The 16,277-nt window shown below is 53.1% G+C and overlaps 1 long non-coding RNA gene across 1 annotated transcript; it reads left to right on the top strand.

Moving 5' to 3' along the window:
* The first annotated feature begins 1,428 nt into the window (after window positions 1-1,428).
* Window positions 1,429-13,805, top strand: LOC140622881 (uncharacterized). Its single transcript, XR_012022560.1, has 3 exons — window positions 1,429-2,743; window positions 4,075-4,370; window positions 11,452-13,805. It is a non-coding gene; the product is annotated as an uncharacterized lncRNA (long non-coding RNA).
* The last annotated feature ends 2,472 nt before the right edge of the window (window positions 13,806-16,277 follow it).

Genomic DNA, 16,277 nt, shown 5'->3' with positions numbered 1-16,277 from the left:
CTAAGAAACTTTTTTCTGGGGCCATGGAAGACAACTCTTTCTTCCTTCATTCCTTTTTTTTTTTTTTAATAAAGATCTATTTATTTATTTATTTGAGAGAGAGCAAGCGAGCAGTTGCATGAGTGGGAGGAGAGGTACAAGGAGAGAATCTCGAGCAGACTCGCTGCTGAGCACAGAGCCCAATGGGGGAGCTCCATCTCTGGACCTACAAAATCATGACCTGAGCTGAAACCAAGAGTCGGATGCTTAACTGACTGAGCAACCCAGATGTCTGGAGGCAGCTCTTTCTATAAGCAGTAGGCCAGGGTGTCAGGGAGTCAACTCTATGGGCGCAGCCCTCCACCAGTGATTCCAGGAGTTGCTGCATAGATGCTCCAACCCCTTTCTGTCTTGGCTGGGGCTAACCCTGGTGTGCTCTTCGGATTTCCCCCTGGAGTAAGACCCTGCTTCCCCTGCAGGCTGGATAATGCACAATTTCTTGGCTACCTTTCCTCACCCATATCCCTTCCCACCCTTCTTCTGCACTTTCCCGGGACCACTGCCCCAATCCAGTGCCAATTTGCGCTCCAATCCTTGTCTCAAGAGTCTGCTTCTGAGAACCCAGACCAAGAAGAAACATGGCAACCTCGGTCCCTTGATGCTCTTTCCTCCTCTTGCCATTTGGGTTCTCCTTGCTTCTAATTCTCAGTAATCTTTTTTTTCTTAATATATATATTTTTAATAAATTTATTTTTATTGGTTTTCAATTTGTCAACATACAGAATAACACCCAATGCTCATCCCATCAAGTGCCTTTTTAAAAAACTCATAGCTCATAGTGTCTTTTGCTTATTTTTATTATTTATTTATTCATCTATTCATCTATTCGTTTATTTATATCTTAACAATTACTTCCACTTTCTTATAATCTGCACCACCTGCGGGTCCTCACGCCTTCCCTGTCCCCGAGCTCCCTCTTCTCAAGTCCTCTCACCTCCTACTCCCTCTGCTAACTACCTCCCTCCTCCCAAGTTCTCAGCTCAGGTCTGCCAGCAGGGGATCTGATTGGGGGGACTCAGCAGGGGGTCTGGTTGGGGGACTCAGCAGGGGGTCTGATTGGGGGAGTCAGCAGGGGGTCTGATTGGGGGGGACTCAACAGGGGATCTGATTGGGGGACTCAGCAGGGGGTCTGATTGGGGGAGTCAGCAGGGGGTCTGATTGGGGGGACTCAACAGGGGATCTGATTGGGGGACTCAGCAGGGGGTCTGATTGGGGACTCAGCAGGGGGTCTGATTGGGGGGGACTCGGCAGGGGATCTGATTGGGGGACTCAGCAGGGGGTCTGATTTGGGGACTCAGCAGGGGGTCTGATTGGGGGACTCAGCAGGGGGTCTGATGGGGGGGGACTCAGCAGGGAATCTGATTGGCGGACTCCTCCTTTTTGCCTCAGGACTTGGCCAATGCAGGGATTGGCTGCGGTGGGGTCAGCTGATCACGGTCTGTCCAATCAGCTGTGTTGAGGCAGGGGAGCTGGGACCGGAAGTGCCGGCAGGTGTCATGGCGGTCGGGGAAGAGGAAGTTATGGAAGGTTCGAGCCTCTCCCCGTAGTCATATGGGCAATGGATGTTTTCTCCTTTTACTTGGAATGTAACTTCAGCTTCCTAGGTTGTCCAGCCAAGTCACTCCAATGATGAAATTTTTTTTTTTGAGACTTTATGTATTTATTCATGAGACACAGAGAGAGGCAGGGACCCAGGCAGAGGGAGAAGCAGGCTCCATGCAGGGAGCCCGACGTGGGACTCGATCCCGGGACCCCAGGATCGCGCCCTGGGCCAAAGGCAGGCGCTAAACCACTGAGCCCCCCAGGGATCCCCCAATGCGGAAGTTCTAAAGCCACCTGGGCCTCTACCAGTTAAGACCTGGCCATCTAGGACCTGGACCTTCAGCCAAGCTGGGACAGAAACTTCCTGTATATATCGAAGCCCATGTGATTGGCAGGGTTTGTACCCCAAGGCATCTGTGCAGGGGAGAAAAACAATCTTTTTAATTTAAAAGCTTGGAAAAAAAAAAAAACAGCAAAGCACCACAAAAAAGAGAGAGAGAGAGAGAGAGAGAGAAAGAGGAAAAAAAAATAGAAAGAAAGAAAGAAAGAAAGAAGAAAAGGCCCCAGGGAATCCCGCGAGGGAGAGATAATCACTCCCTGCCTTCTCAGACTGTTCCTTCTGTGTGCGTGTGCATTTAGAGGGAAAGATTTCTTCCCCATAATAAGAGGATTGTCCTACATATGCTGCTTTTTATAACCTGCTTTTTCCCCCACCTTATCACTGAACATTTTTCCGTGTCATTAAATATGCTCGTCCGGCCTCATTTTAGTGTCAGCCCGGCCTTCAGACCCGGGCCTCGGGCCCTGTCAGCTGCCTTCCCAACGTCGCCCCTCCCCTCCAGGACCCTCAGCTGTGAAAGGCGCCGCCGCAGGGGATCCGACGAGCTCCCCCTCGCCCCCCGCAGCAACCCACCGAGGCCCACGCCCCGGCTGCCACGTGGGGCCTGGGCAGCCCCCCCACCCCCACCCAGGCCCTCCGGGAAAGCACCAGGCCGCTCTCGGCAACTTCCTCGTTCCCCACGTGCTCTCTGCAAAGCCAGCTCAGGACGTGGCGAGCTCAAATGTCAGACAGTGGGAGCTGGAAGCCCCCGAGGGAGCCCGAGGAGCCAGGCCCAGCGAGGGGAAGGGACGTGCCCACACCGGCCAGGGAGTGGGTGGCAAGGTGAGGGCTCCAGTCCCTGTGGCCAAGCCTCCTTTCTTCTTCCCCCTTCCCAGGGCCTGTAGGGAGCTGAGGTGCTCCCCTTCCCCCCTCTGTCCCCCGGGGCCAGGGGTGCGTGGCATTCCCCAGCCCCACGAGCTCGGCAGCTGAAACCCCAGCCCTGGGATCGACCTTGGGGAACCTGGCTCCCGCCCCCTCGCGCCCCAGCCTCCTGGATCCAGTCCTGGTTTCACATCCCTGGGTGTGGTGTGGTTAGAACAGCTGCCTTTCTGCCCCTGCCCCCCCATCCCCGGGGCCCTGGGTCTGAGTCAACATTCCACCCACAGCAGGCCTTCCTGTCTCCAGGGCCTGGGCTCCCAGACTGTCGGGAAGCCCCAGGGACCCTCCCCGGGCCTCCAGGCTGCCTGAGTCCCGGCGGGTGGCAGTGGCTGGAGCTGCCCTGGGACTCGGACACCCAGTGCTTGCCTGCTGCCCTGCCACTCGGAGATGCCCTCGGGTGGCGGCCCCCAGACCCCCACTCCCCCGCCCCCCTCAGGAGGCTCTGGTTACCAGGGAAACCTGGAAGAGGCTTTGCCCCAGCTGATGAGAGGGGTGTGCCCTTGAGGGGTCACCACGAGACGGGAGGATTATCCCAGCACCCCCGCGGGCGGCGTGGTGGGCCCTGTGCCTGATGGCAGGAGCCTGGCAGGGGGTGTGAGTTCAAGCAGCACCCGTGGATTTCCAGGCCCCGCCCCCCCCCCTTTTTTAAGATTTTATTTATTTATTCATGAGAGACAGAGATAGGCAGAGGGAGGAGCAGGCTCCATGCAGGCAGCCCGACGTGGGACCCCATCCCGGGTCTCCAGGATCAGGCCCTGGGCCGAAGGCGGCGCTAAACAGCTGAGCCGCCCAGGCTGCCCCCTCGTCCCCCCTTTAGGGATCTTGAGCCCCAGCCTCGGGAGCCTCCTCGGGGCCCTGGCCGAAGGCCGAGCGGGGACCGATGGCTCTCGGGACAGCCACGGCTGTGGCCTCCCACCCCCGCCCTGCTCTAGAGACGCCCGCTGCTGTTACCCCGTGGCCTAGGTGCCGCCGTCTCTCTTGGGGGGAAGCACTTGGTGGGATAGGAGCTTTCTGCGAGTTTAGACCCCTTAGCTTTTTTTTTTCTTTTTTCTTTTTCTTTTTTTTTTTTTTTTTCCTTAAAGCACATGCTGCCTTCTTTCATCTTCAATCCCCTTGATTCCCCTGCATGTTTTCTTACATGGCGAGCACGATCAAAAAATAAACTAAAATAAAATTCCTGGTGGCCACTTTATTCGCTAAGCACTAACCCAGTTTTCTGATCTTCTATCAATCAGACAAGAGAAGTGAGGCGACGACTGGCCCCGGGGAAAGGACAGATGGGCATCCTCTCCGGTGGAAAGCTCGGGCGGGGATCCTTCCCGATTTCCCCGATCGGATGCCAAGCTCCAGGCCCACCCGTCCTCCACCCAGGCGTCCGTCCCTGCGGCAGGAGCCCCTTGCTGAGTCTCACACCCAGGCTCCGGGCCCAGAAACTGGAACGCTTCCTCTGCAATCCTTGTAAGTGTATCCAGGCCGCCGTGATTCCACTCGGCCAAAGACCATATCCGTTTCCACCACAGCGAGCCGAAAGGTAGACTGCACCTGCCCCACGGTGGGGAAAGGAGAGGGGCGCCTCTCGAGGAAGGGGATGCCTCCCGGCGGGCCTGGGGCACCTGATCTGGGGCAGGGGCAAGCCGGTTTCCTTTTTTTTTTTTTTTTTTAAGATTTTATTTATTCACGAGAGACACAGAGAGAGGCAGAGACACAGGCAGAGGGAGAAGCAGGCTCCCTGAGGGGAGCCCAATGTGGAACTCGATCCCAGGACCCCAGGATCCCAGGATCACAACCTGAGCCAAAGGCAGATACTCAAGCACTGAGCCACCCAGATACCCCAGTGGCAAGCTGTTTTTTTTTTTTTTAATTGGAGTTCGATTTGCCAACATATAGCACAACACCCAGTGCTCATCCCATCAAGTGTCCCCCTTGGTGCCCGTCACCCAGTCACCCCAACCCCCCCGCCCATCTCCCCTTCCATTACCCCTTGTTCGCTTCCCAAAGTTAGGTGTCTCTCATGATCTGTCACCCTCACTGATATTTCCCACACATTTTCTCTCCTTTCCCCTTTATTCCCTTGCACTATTTTTTATATTCCCCAAGTGAATGAGACCATATAATGTTTGTCCTTCTCCGACTGACTCACTTCACTCAGCATAATCCTCTCCAGTTCCATCCACGTCGAAGCAAATGGTGGGTATTTGTCGTTTCTGATGCCTGAGGAATATTCCACGGTATACACAGACCACAGCTTCTCTATCCATCATCTGTGGATGGACACCGAGGCTCCTCCCACGGTGTGGCTATTGTGGACATGGCTGCTGTGAACATCGGGGTGCAGGTGCCCTTTCACTTCACTGCATCTGTATCTTTGGGGTAAATCCCCAGCAGTGCAATTGCTGGGTCGTAGGGCAGCTCTATTTCTAACTCTTTGAGGAGCCTCCACACAGTTTCCCAGAGTGGCTGCACCAGCTTGTGTTCCCACCAACAGTGCAAGAGGCTCCCCTTTCTCCACATCCTCGCCAACATGTGTTGTTTCCTGTCTTGTTCATTTTCTCCATTCTCACCGGTGTGAGGCGGGATCTCATTGTGGTTTTGATTGGTATTTCCCTGGTGGCAGGTGATGGGGAACATTTTCTCATGTGCTTGTTGGTCATGTCTAGGTCTTCCTCTGTGAGATTTGTGTTCTTGTCTTTGGGGCAAGCTGTTCTGACCTTGGCTGCCAAGCAAAAGCAGGGAAAGTCAGAGAGGGTGGAGAGCAAGGGATGGGGGATGTGGGGGCGGTGAATGAGGAGACAGAAGAGGGGGTACACTGGACAGCTAAGCCCCACATTCACCAGTCCTGCTGCCCGAGTGGGAAGTGGCCAGGGGAGGAGCAGGCACTGCTGAGGACAGCGCTGCCCAGCTCTACCTACGCAGGAGGGCAAGAGGCCATGGGGCCAATTTTCCGGACAGGACCAGCAGGGTCATTTGCAAGCGCCAGTGCAAAACGAAAGTGCAGATTTGTGCAAAACCGGTTAAGAACCTCAAGGTGGAGGCTGCAGAGCATTCACGCAAGGGCAGGGCCCCGGCAGGTGTGTAGGTTGCCTGCCCTGGAGCCCGCCTGGATTCCCGGGCTGGGACGGGTGCTGCGGAGCTGGGGGGTCACAGGCTGAGCGCGTGAGAAGCAGCGGATGGTGATCAGAAACACATCGGGGGAGGGACACCATAGGATTAAGCCCAGGGATGGACCTTACATCAGTAACAGCTAATTATTGAGCACCTCCTGTATACCAGGCTTTCTTCTAAGTCTATGTCATCCCGGTCAACCTCAGGACAACTGTAGGGGGCGAGTACTAGCATCATCATCATTACCACGTCCCAGACGAGAATGCCCGGGCGCTGAGAGGTCAGGTAAGGTCCCGCAACCTTTGTGACCCTTCCTCAACAGACAGGCGGAGTAATTTGCCCCAAGGCATAAAGCTCCTACACTGGAGATGGGTTTGAGCACAGGCCCAGGGCCTGGGCCCGGAGCCACTTGACAGAGCGCATCTCAGCAAAGGAAAGCTTCCTCACAAGGAGCCGTCTTACTGTAGCCAGGAATGTTCTAACTGAGCTATTCAGAGATGCATGGGCTGGAGAATTTGGAAATAGGCGGGAGGGCCCTTCATAGAGGGGAACCCAGCATTGCTGCAGAGCCGGGTTCACTACCAACCCGAACAGCAAGAGTCGTGGCTCTCTCGCTGGTTGGGATGGGACTCGGCTAAGTGCAGTCCAAGTGTCATGAGATCCTAGGAGGCCAGTAGCTGGTGCCCGTTACACAGAGAAGGAGAGAAGAACAAGATCGTGGAGCTTGGAGCTGGCACTCCTCAGTCAAGGAGACAGAACTTGAACCCAGGTCCATCTGCTTCCAACAGCCATTCCAGACGGGCTGACTCTGGGGGTCCCTCTCACCCCAAGATGCTATAATTCCAAATCTCCACAGGGATATGATACTGTATCTGCCCATGCGACTTCACTTGAGCTTGTGTTAATATTTTTACAGAGAGTTTGGAGATTGCTGGGGGGCCCGGGAATCTGTTCCCTGTCTTGAATCAGTCTTCTGGAATGTTGGCCCAGACTCTGGCCAGGCCGTTCTGACTCTTTCTCCCTTGAATTTGACAATCTGGGTTTTATGTAAGTGCTGGTGAAGGCCCATGCTTCTGATTTCATCTGTATTTAAACAGACAGCCTTATGAGTCCTGGCATGACGTCCAGAAAAGCCTGTGGGCTCTCACCTTCTCTGAGCCGGGAGGTCTGTGGTGGCCCCGGCACTCAGACTGAACCCCAAGATTCCACCCTTGAAGTTGTGGGCGAAAGCCACAGGTTCACAGCGCTCTGGGTTAGGAATAAAGTCAGAGCCTTCTCCAGATTTCTCTCTCCGCTTCCAAACCAGACCCTTAGGCTTCGGTCATCTGGCTCCAACACCACACAGACCAGCAGATCCCTCAGGATCTGACCCCAAACACACACGCCAAGATATAGCTCCCCTGTTCCCATCCAGCTTCGCGGTTCTTCCAGGAATTTGCCATCTGCATTAGCTTCCTGGAGCTGCCGTCGCACGGGACAACCAAGCGGGTGGCTTTTTAAAACAAGAGAAATGTAGTCTCTCTCAGTGCTGGAGGCCAGAAGCCCAAAGTCGAGGTGTCCACAGGGCCATGCTGTCTCTCAAGGCTCGGGAAGGGAATCTGCTCACGCCTTCCTCCTAGCTGCTGTCAGAGATCCGTAGTATTCCTTGGCTTGTAGACACATCTCTTCCATCTCTGCCTCGTGGTCACATGGGGTGGGTTCACTCTGTTCACCGCTCTCTCTGTGTCTCTTATCCTCTTACATGGACACCGGTCATACCGGGGGAGGATCTACCCTAATCGCACGTGACCTCATCTTACCTTGATTACAAACGAGACCCTGTTATCAAGGTCACAATTACAAGTACTGGAAGTTAGCGCTTCAACATATCTTTTCGGGGGACACCACTCAACCCACAGTACCACCCAAACCTCCATCAGCATCCTGCTAGGGACACTTGATAGACTGTTTCCGGTGTGTTGACTCCATTCGTCATGTGAGCCTCACCTTGATCGTATGAAGTAGGTCCTACTTCCCCCACTGCAGATGAGAAAACAGACGGTCAGAGAGGTTACACAGGTCGCCCAAAGTCACATGCAGCTGCCAAGCGCGGGCCTGAGCCCCACATCCCAGGACAGTCAGCAGCACTGTTCTCAGCATGCGGTGAGCAGGAAAAAAGAAGTCTGAGCCCACCTGTTGGGACCAGGGCACTCCGAAACAACTGGGCAGTTCTGCAAAGGGACTCGCAGGTTCTGTGCCAGACAGCCTGGCTTCAGACTTCTTCCTTCATGTTAGATCATTTCTCTGAAACCCAGTTTCTTCACCCGTAAGCGAAGGGCATGGAGGGCACCTTCCTTCTCTCAAAGAATGGCTGGGAGGGTCAATACCCGGCCTTGAGCCCCTCAGAAGCTCCGTGAACAAGGGCTATAAACTCCCCTCCACCCGGCCTGCACTTCCTTTAGCTCCTGGCCCCAATGCCACCTCATCAGAGGCTTCCCTGGTCATGGTATCTAAGCCGGCGCCGTGCACACTGCTGTGCCCTTGATCTCATTACACAGATTTCTGACTACTTGACACATTCATTGCTTTGTGGTCTATCTTACCTACTTCCAAACGTGCACTTTGAGGGAGCAAGGGCTTCGTCTATTCTGTTCCCCCCATTGCAGCCCCAGTGCCTACAACGGTGCCAGATGCACAGCAGGCACTCATTAGTATTCATCAACTGAATAAACAGAGTAGCCTGATGTCAAGTGGCGGTTCCTCCTCACGGTCGGAGTGGGAAGGGTTTTTCCACCGGAACTAAGCTCTGCGAAAGCAAGAGATCATGGCCATCTGATTCATTGCTCCATTGCCAGCGCCTGGCACAAAACAAGGTGCTCAATAAACATCTGTTAAATGGATGGCTGGGGAAAAGGCTGCTGGGGAGGTGGAGACCCCACGGTGCCCTGCTCTGGGAAACAAACAGCCAGGAAAGGCCTTGGCTGTGCCTGACCCAGACCTTCGAGGATTCCGGAAGGTGGGAAAAGGAAAGGGTGGCTTTCTAAGCTCAGAGAAACAGACCTGGGCTGTGCAGGCAGGTGGGGTGACAATGAGCAAGGCTTGTTTGCGACCTGAGGAGGGCTGCCTCCTTTGAACAAGGTTGGCATCAGAGGCAAAGAGGCAGGTTGGTTGCCTCTGATTATGAGTTGCTTAAATGCGGGGTGAAGTGGAACGCAGGGTTCCTTCCCAGCCGTATGCATCAGGGACTCCACTAATACCCCCCTAAGAAACAAATGATTTAAAGTGTGGAATGATAAGAGCTATTGAGTTTAGCTTGTCTCTCCCTCCCCCCAGTATCACTCGTGATCTCAGACTCCACGAAGGCCAGGGCACGTCTCGAAATAACTTCTCAGGCAATTAAACCACATCCAATTTTATAAGTCTGAATATGTCAGAGGATCCTGTTACCTCCATCTTCGGGCCCGGAGGCCAACATTTTCTCATCAAATCTAACGGGCTTGTAAGAGGAGCTGACATCTGGGTGATAGAGCAGACGTGCCGTCTCTCTGCTCTCTCTCTGCTCTCGTCTCTGATTTCTGGTTGCCGAGCAGCTGAGATCTGACTCTCTGGGGGTCCTGGGGTTTCAGGGGCAGGGGGAAGGAAGGTCCCTCTCCTCCAGCACCACCAGGATGCCAGGGATTCCTTGAATGCAGGTCAACACCTTCCATTTCATTGCAGGAGGATAAGCCTAAAATTCAAAGCACCCCGGGAGAAGCAATAGATTGGTTGGAATTAATACCAGAGTGCAAATGGCTAGCGCAGACCTTTGGTCCCTGGAGGGCCGATTTGAAAAAGCCAGGAGAGGAGAGGTGGTGTGGGGGAAATGAGTGGACTTCATACCAGCCCAGTTCTTCCTCTTACTACCCGTGGGACTTTGAACAAGTTAATTAACCTCTCATCTGTAAAAGTGCAGGAGCTCTGCTTCAGCCGGACTCAGCTGGCTACAGCTCCCTCTGTTTGCCAATCCCCACCCCCCAGCCCCGTGCCATTTCTCAGGGACCTTTCAGTCCAGAAAGGTCCTCTCCCTTTTTTCCACCTGACTCCTTCTCCTCTTTCTGCTTCCCTGGACGTCTGCCTGGGGTTGGAGGGCCAGCTGTGTGTTCACATGGTAAACTCAGCAGTCTCGACAGCCCCCTCCCCGCCTCATACACAGCAGACAGGGAGAACCTGGGGAAGCCGGGGCTGTTTCTTCTTCTCCTCCAGGTCACGATTAGGGACTGAGCGATTGTTTCTTCAATAAGCGAGAATGACCTTTGTTAACAAAATGTTTCCAAAACATGGAAATAAAGCCAGAAAATGACTGCATGCCCTTTCAATGTCGTGCTGGAGCATCCGGGCTCACCAAGGATGATTTAAGTCTCTGGGAAAACTTGCCCATATTTGACTTTGCTGTTTGCTATTGAATAGAGCCAGGGCGCTAAGTGTTGTGTGTTAACTTGCAGAGTTTTGCCCCGTAGAGATGATCATGGAAAATGATTTCTTCCTGGTAGAAAAGACAACCTATGACTTCGTGGCCATGCAGAGTATTAACCATTTGTACCTAACTCGATGATCCTATTCTACATTCTTTTTCTTTCTTTTTTCTTGCCTACAAATACCTCAGTCTGTGAATCAGCTTCATCATCATACTGGTTCCCTCAGTACTTAAATGGGTTCAATAAGACTTTGACTTATGTTCATTCTATATTTTATAAGAGCCCTTTTCTTTAAGAGCCATGTTTTTAAGTACTTGAAAATCATATTTTGACATCTTGCAGGAATTTTGAGAGGTCTAAATAATAGCAGCCCCCAACTGTTCTGTTTTGTTAGAGCTAAACATTGTGGGGCACCTGGGTGACTCAGTGGTTGAGCATCTGCCTTTGGCTCAGGGCATGATCCTGGGGTCCTGGGATTAAGTCCTACATCAGGCTCCCGGCAGTGAGCCTGCTTCTCCCTCTGCCTGTGTCTCAGCCTCTCTCTCTGTGGCTCTCATGAAAAAATAAATAAAATATTTAAAAAAAAAGAGCTAAGCATTGTGCCAATGCTTTATATCTTTCATCTCATTTAAGCCTCGCCATCTTATAAAGCAGATCTTTATTTTATCAGTGAAGAATCTAACGCTCAGACGATTCATAAGCTTGGCAAAGCCAGGGACACACACGGTGTGCCAAGACCTCTACCTGCCCTTTGTTTAATCCTCACGATGACCCTGTGACCCAGGCATCATAATACCCACTTTGTCTATGAGAACACTAAGGTTTAGTTACCTGCCCAAGCCATCACCGTGTGTAAATGGCTAAGACAAGATTAGAAATCTGACACTTATATACCACTCTGAATTTTTTCTTCAGTGACCCAGATACTTAGCTTATGGGAAAGTCCACGATGCCTAGCACATTACACAAAATGTTAGTTTCGCTTCTGTCAGGGAAGTTTGGTGGTGAGGAGGTGGGATTGACGGGGTAAATTGCCTCGTGAAATTGTAACCATTTCCCCCTTCTTCTGTAATGTAGATTCCACCATTTTTAGCTGGGCCCTAAATCAAGATGATGTTTCCCAGCCTGCCTGGCAGGTGCACGTGGCCATGTGATTAAGTGAGAAGAAAGTGAAATTGTCCTATGGCTCTTTTTAGGAACCTTCCTTAAAAGATGGTGAATGAGCACCTTTTTCTGTATGCCTTCCTCCATCTACCTGCCAGTAACATGAGCGTGATGTCTAGAGCGCCAGCTGTGGTCTTGTGCCACGGGGATGATCCTGGCCCTGGATCCTATTCTACATTCTTTTTCTTTCTTTTTTCTTGCCTACAAATACCTCAGTCTGTGAATCAGCTTCATCATCATACTTAAATGGGTTCAATAAGACTTTGACTTATGTTCATTCTATATTTTGTAAGAGCCCTTTTTAAGAGAAGTTTAAGGGATAAACTGAAAAGAAGCATGAGTCCCTGGGGGCTGGGCCAAGTATCACACAAACCCTGGGCTTCCGGCCTCCCAGCTTTCACATGAGAGAGAAAGGACCAGTTGTATGATGCAAGCCGCTACTTTTTTGGATCTCTGTTGCTTTCAGCCAAATGCAGTCCTAACTGATACGGCACAAAGGAGGAAGATGGAGTCTCCGGGGCAAGGTTGGCCTTCTTCACAGAAGGGCCTGGGGATGGCCTTGATTCGAAGAACCAACCAGAAAGGCCCTGGAGAACCCGGCAGTTGGAACTGTTGGGGAGACAGATGTTGAATGGGTTCTATCAGCCATGACTCGCCCTGACTTGCATCATTACACCTTCTTTCGGGTCTGCCCTGCCCACTGAGTTTACGGCATTAATAGGAGCTGCCTGCCAAGACATCATGGTTCCACACATGGGGGATCCCCAATCTCCCCTCTTTTCGGTATAAAGAAATGGTGTGTCACCAAAACCGTAATGAGAAAATCTGTCAAGCAGAGTTCACTTCTCAGGGAGCACGTGGAGCAAATACCTTCCATCCTGCCCTGCTGGGCTTTGTCCCTCGGCTGTGCAAGAATGGAACATGTCGATCTCTTCAACACAGACTGACAAGGCAAGGTGCAGAGCCCCTGAACTGGCTGGAAATTTAAAATCAGCTTCACCCTCTCCTGAGCCTCTGGAGAAGGGGAAGGATAGGCATCCCCTGCAGATGTAGTGCACACTTCAGAGGTCTGGGTGATGACATCAGTTGGTGGTGTGTGTGTGTGTGTGTGTGTGTGTGTGCATGCTACACACGTGTACTTTGAGACTGCTTTTTTTTTAAAAAAAACATTTTATTTATTTATTTATTCATGAGAGACAGAGAGAGGCAGATACACAGGCAGAGGGAGAAGCAGGCTCCCTGCGGGGAGCCCGATACGGGACTTGATCCCAGGACCTCAGGATCACACCCTGAGCCGAAGGCAGATGCTGGACCACTGAGCCACCCCAGCGCCCCATGACTCTGAACGAAGACACCAACAGAGGTGTTGTTCCCCGCCGGGACTGTCAGCCTCTGCTGCCAGGTGCCCTCTCCTGGGGTCTGGCTGCCTTGGGTTAGTGTCCTGCTATGTGATCTTGGATACAATGTTGTATGCCTCAGTTTCCCAGCAGCAAAATAGAATTTATGACAGTCCCCATGTCCACAGGCTATTATAAAGACTGGATGATATATTCCAGGTAACGCTTTGAGATGCCCAGCACGTCGTAAGTACTCAACAAATGGTGCTCGTTGTTATTGTCATGGAGTAATAATAATGTACGTTAATGCTTCCAACTCCCCCCATGTGCTAGACATTGTGCTGAATCTGCCACACATATAAATTCTTTGTCCTTACACCTCTGAGGCTACTACTGTTACCTCGCATTTTATTGGTAAGCAGACTGACACACATTTGAGGCCCAAACCCAGGCTTCTGCTCCATTCCCATGAAAAAGGAGAAAAGGGGGGGATCCTGACTCCTTACTGACTGCTGGCCTCATCTTAGCCCAGCGTTCTCGGTGCCTTCCCACCTCAGGCTTTTGAGGCTGCCGTGTTGCCCTGCCTTGTCTCCCCAGATCCATGTCGGCTCTCTGGGCACCTTGTCAGCCCTTGTCAACCCCCCATTTCTCTGTCACACAGTCTGCTGCTTCCATATATTCTCTGGTTCCTTTGGTAAGGATTTATTTTATTTAAAGATTATTCTTGGAGAGAGAGAGAGCATGAGCAGGGGGAGGGGCAGAGGGAGAGGGAGAAGCAGACTCCTGGCTGAGCAGGGAGCCCAATGTGGGGCGTGATCCCAGGACCCGGAGATCATGACCTGAGCTGAAGGCAGCTGCCTAACTGACTGAGCCACCCAGGTGCCCTAGCAAGGATTTATTTATTCCATGGTTTCCTTGTTTTCTCTCTTTCTGCAGACTAGATGCAAGCTCCCGGCAGGCAGGCCACATGCCCCCCCACGACAGGGATGCCCAGCACACAGGGAGCATGCCATAAACATTGAACACTCCTCGGGCTTCAGTAGAAGTAAGAGAAGGGATCCCCCGTCAGATGTTGCATGCCTCCAAAGAGCCCTGCGTGCACTGGGAGCTCTCCCATGATGTGCAGAGCTTGCGGCCTGCCTGGCCCCATTCCACGCACTTGACGTCATCTCACCACCACCTACTGGGATGCGTCCTCGAGGATCTGTGAAGGCCCCCGGAACAAAAGCTCACAGACGGCAGGGGTAGGGGTGCCTCAACAACAGAAATGTATTTTCTCGGGGATCCCCGGGGGCTCAGCGGTTTGGCGCCTGCCTTTGGCCCGGACTTGGAGACCCGGGATCGAGTCCCACGTCGGGCTTCTCGCATGGAGCCTGCTTCTCCCTCCTCTCTATGTCTCTGCCTCTCTCTCTCTCTCTTTCTCTATCATAAATAAATAAATAAATCTTTAAAAAAAGAAAAAAAGAAATATATTTTCTCCCAGTTCTGGTGGCTGGAAGTCCATGTCCGGGTGTACGCAGGGTTGATCTCTTCGGAGGCCTCTCTCCTTGGCTTGTAGATGGCCTCCCTGTCGTGTCTTCACATGGCCTTCCCTCGGTGTGTGTGTCCTAATTTCCTCCTCCTATGGGACACTGGTCCTATTGAAGGAGCGTCTACCCCAATGACCTTGTTTTACCTCATTTAGCTCTTTTTTTTAAGGTTTTATTTATTTATTCACAAGAGATACAGAGAGAGAGAGAGAGGCAGAGACACAGGGAGAGGGAGAAGCAGGCCCCATGCAGGGAGCCTGATGTGGGAATCGATCCCGGGTCTCCAGGATCAGGCCCTGAGCCCAAGGCAGACAGACACCCAACCGCTGAGCCACCCAGGCATCCCTCAATTACCTCTTTAAAGACCCTGTCCCCAAACAGTCACATTGTGAAGTACTGAGGGCTCAGATGTAAAGATTTGAGTTTGGGGGAGGGGAGCACCATTCAGCCCATCACAGGGTAGGAGCTGTTATGATCCCATTTTCCAGTTGAGGAAACTGAGGCACAGGGAGACTGGGTAAGTCACCCAGGCGCACAGCTGACAGAGGGCAGAATTTGAGCCATCATCGCCTGACTCTGCGAGCTGACCACGGAAATGCTGTCGCTACCCGCCCCCCAGCCTGCAGAGGTGGTGTCTGGCCTGGCCTCTCTCCACCTTCCTCCAGGGGTGAAACAAATTGCCCAAGGCCACTTAGCTGACAGGTGGCAGAGTGAGAAACCAACCCAGGTGTCCTGGCTCAGGGCCTAACTTCCTTCCACGGCCCCACCCCTGCCTCCCTAAGCCAGCTGCTTCTATAGGAAAAGGGGGCTAGGAATTGGTCCCAAGAGGTCAAGGGCGGGTTTCAGAAGACACTGGCATTATAGGGAGACTCATGAAAACGTGGTTCCCTCCCTCCAGCGCGTCTTTACAGGAGCCTTTTAGGAATGACTCCTATGGTTCGGAACTGCCCCAGGCAAGGCTGGGGAGAGGACGCAGGGCTGGCCTCCCTCCTAGGTTCCCCCACCACCCGCTGCAGCGCCCCTCCCTTGCAGCGGCAGGAGCTGCCAGAATAAAACACTAGCACGGTCTGGTTCTGGACGAGGACTGTGTGCGAAGCATTTTTATGCATTCATTTCTTTAATCCGCTCAAGGACTCTACAGGTCAGGGGACGGCGTTATCATGGTCCCTATTTTGTACAGGATGAAATCAGGGCCCAGCAGGTGCCCCGAGTCCCCTAGGGAGGACTTGGTGGAGGCTGAGTGTAAAGCCGGGCAGCCGGCTCCCAGCCTCAGCCTAGGTCCCCTCCTTCACCCCGTGGGCCTGGCAGCTGCCGGGGAGTTGGGGCTACCCCTCCCCAGCTACTCCTTCACCCCTTCACCTGTCACTCACCCACTGAGAACTTCCGGCACCTCCTCTGTGCGTCCAGGCCAGCACTGGGTTCCTCCTCCTGGGGCTCCAGGCCTGGGGGGCCGAGATCCCTTAAAGAGACCGTATGGACCCTGTAGAACAGGAGTGTGTCCCAGAGCTCCGGGGCAAAGGGGGGCATTGACGGTCTGGGGAAGTCAAAGGAGCCTGCATATGGGGCCGTGATGACGTGCTGGGTCTGGAAGGAAGAGTTTGCTGGGCAGAGAAAGGGATGTCACCTGGTGTGTGTGGAGTCGGGGGTAGGGTGGGTGGGAGGAGAGTCCAGAGGTGGAGCTGGGGGTGCCATGCTAAGAAGGGGGGTGCATCTGGGAGGCCGTGGCATTTTAAGGCCCCTGTGAGATGTGAAGCAACTCGGTTTTCCAGCTCTGCAGTAGCTGCTCATCCTACTTAGGCTAAAATCCCAAGTCCCTCCACCCCCCACCCTCCTGGCCTGCAAAGCTGTAGGGGCCTCGGCCTCCCCTCCCACC

Source organism: Canis lupus, chromosome 2 (genome assembly GCF_048164855.1).
Source record: "Canis lupus baileyi chromosome 2, mCanLup2.hap1, whole genome shotgun sequence".
NCBI classification, from domain to species: Eukaryota; Metazoa; Chordata; class Mammalia; order Carnivora; family Canidae; genus Canis; species Canis lupus.
This window is presented reverse-complemented; position numbering and strand designations above follow the sequence as displayed.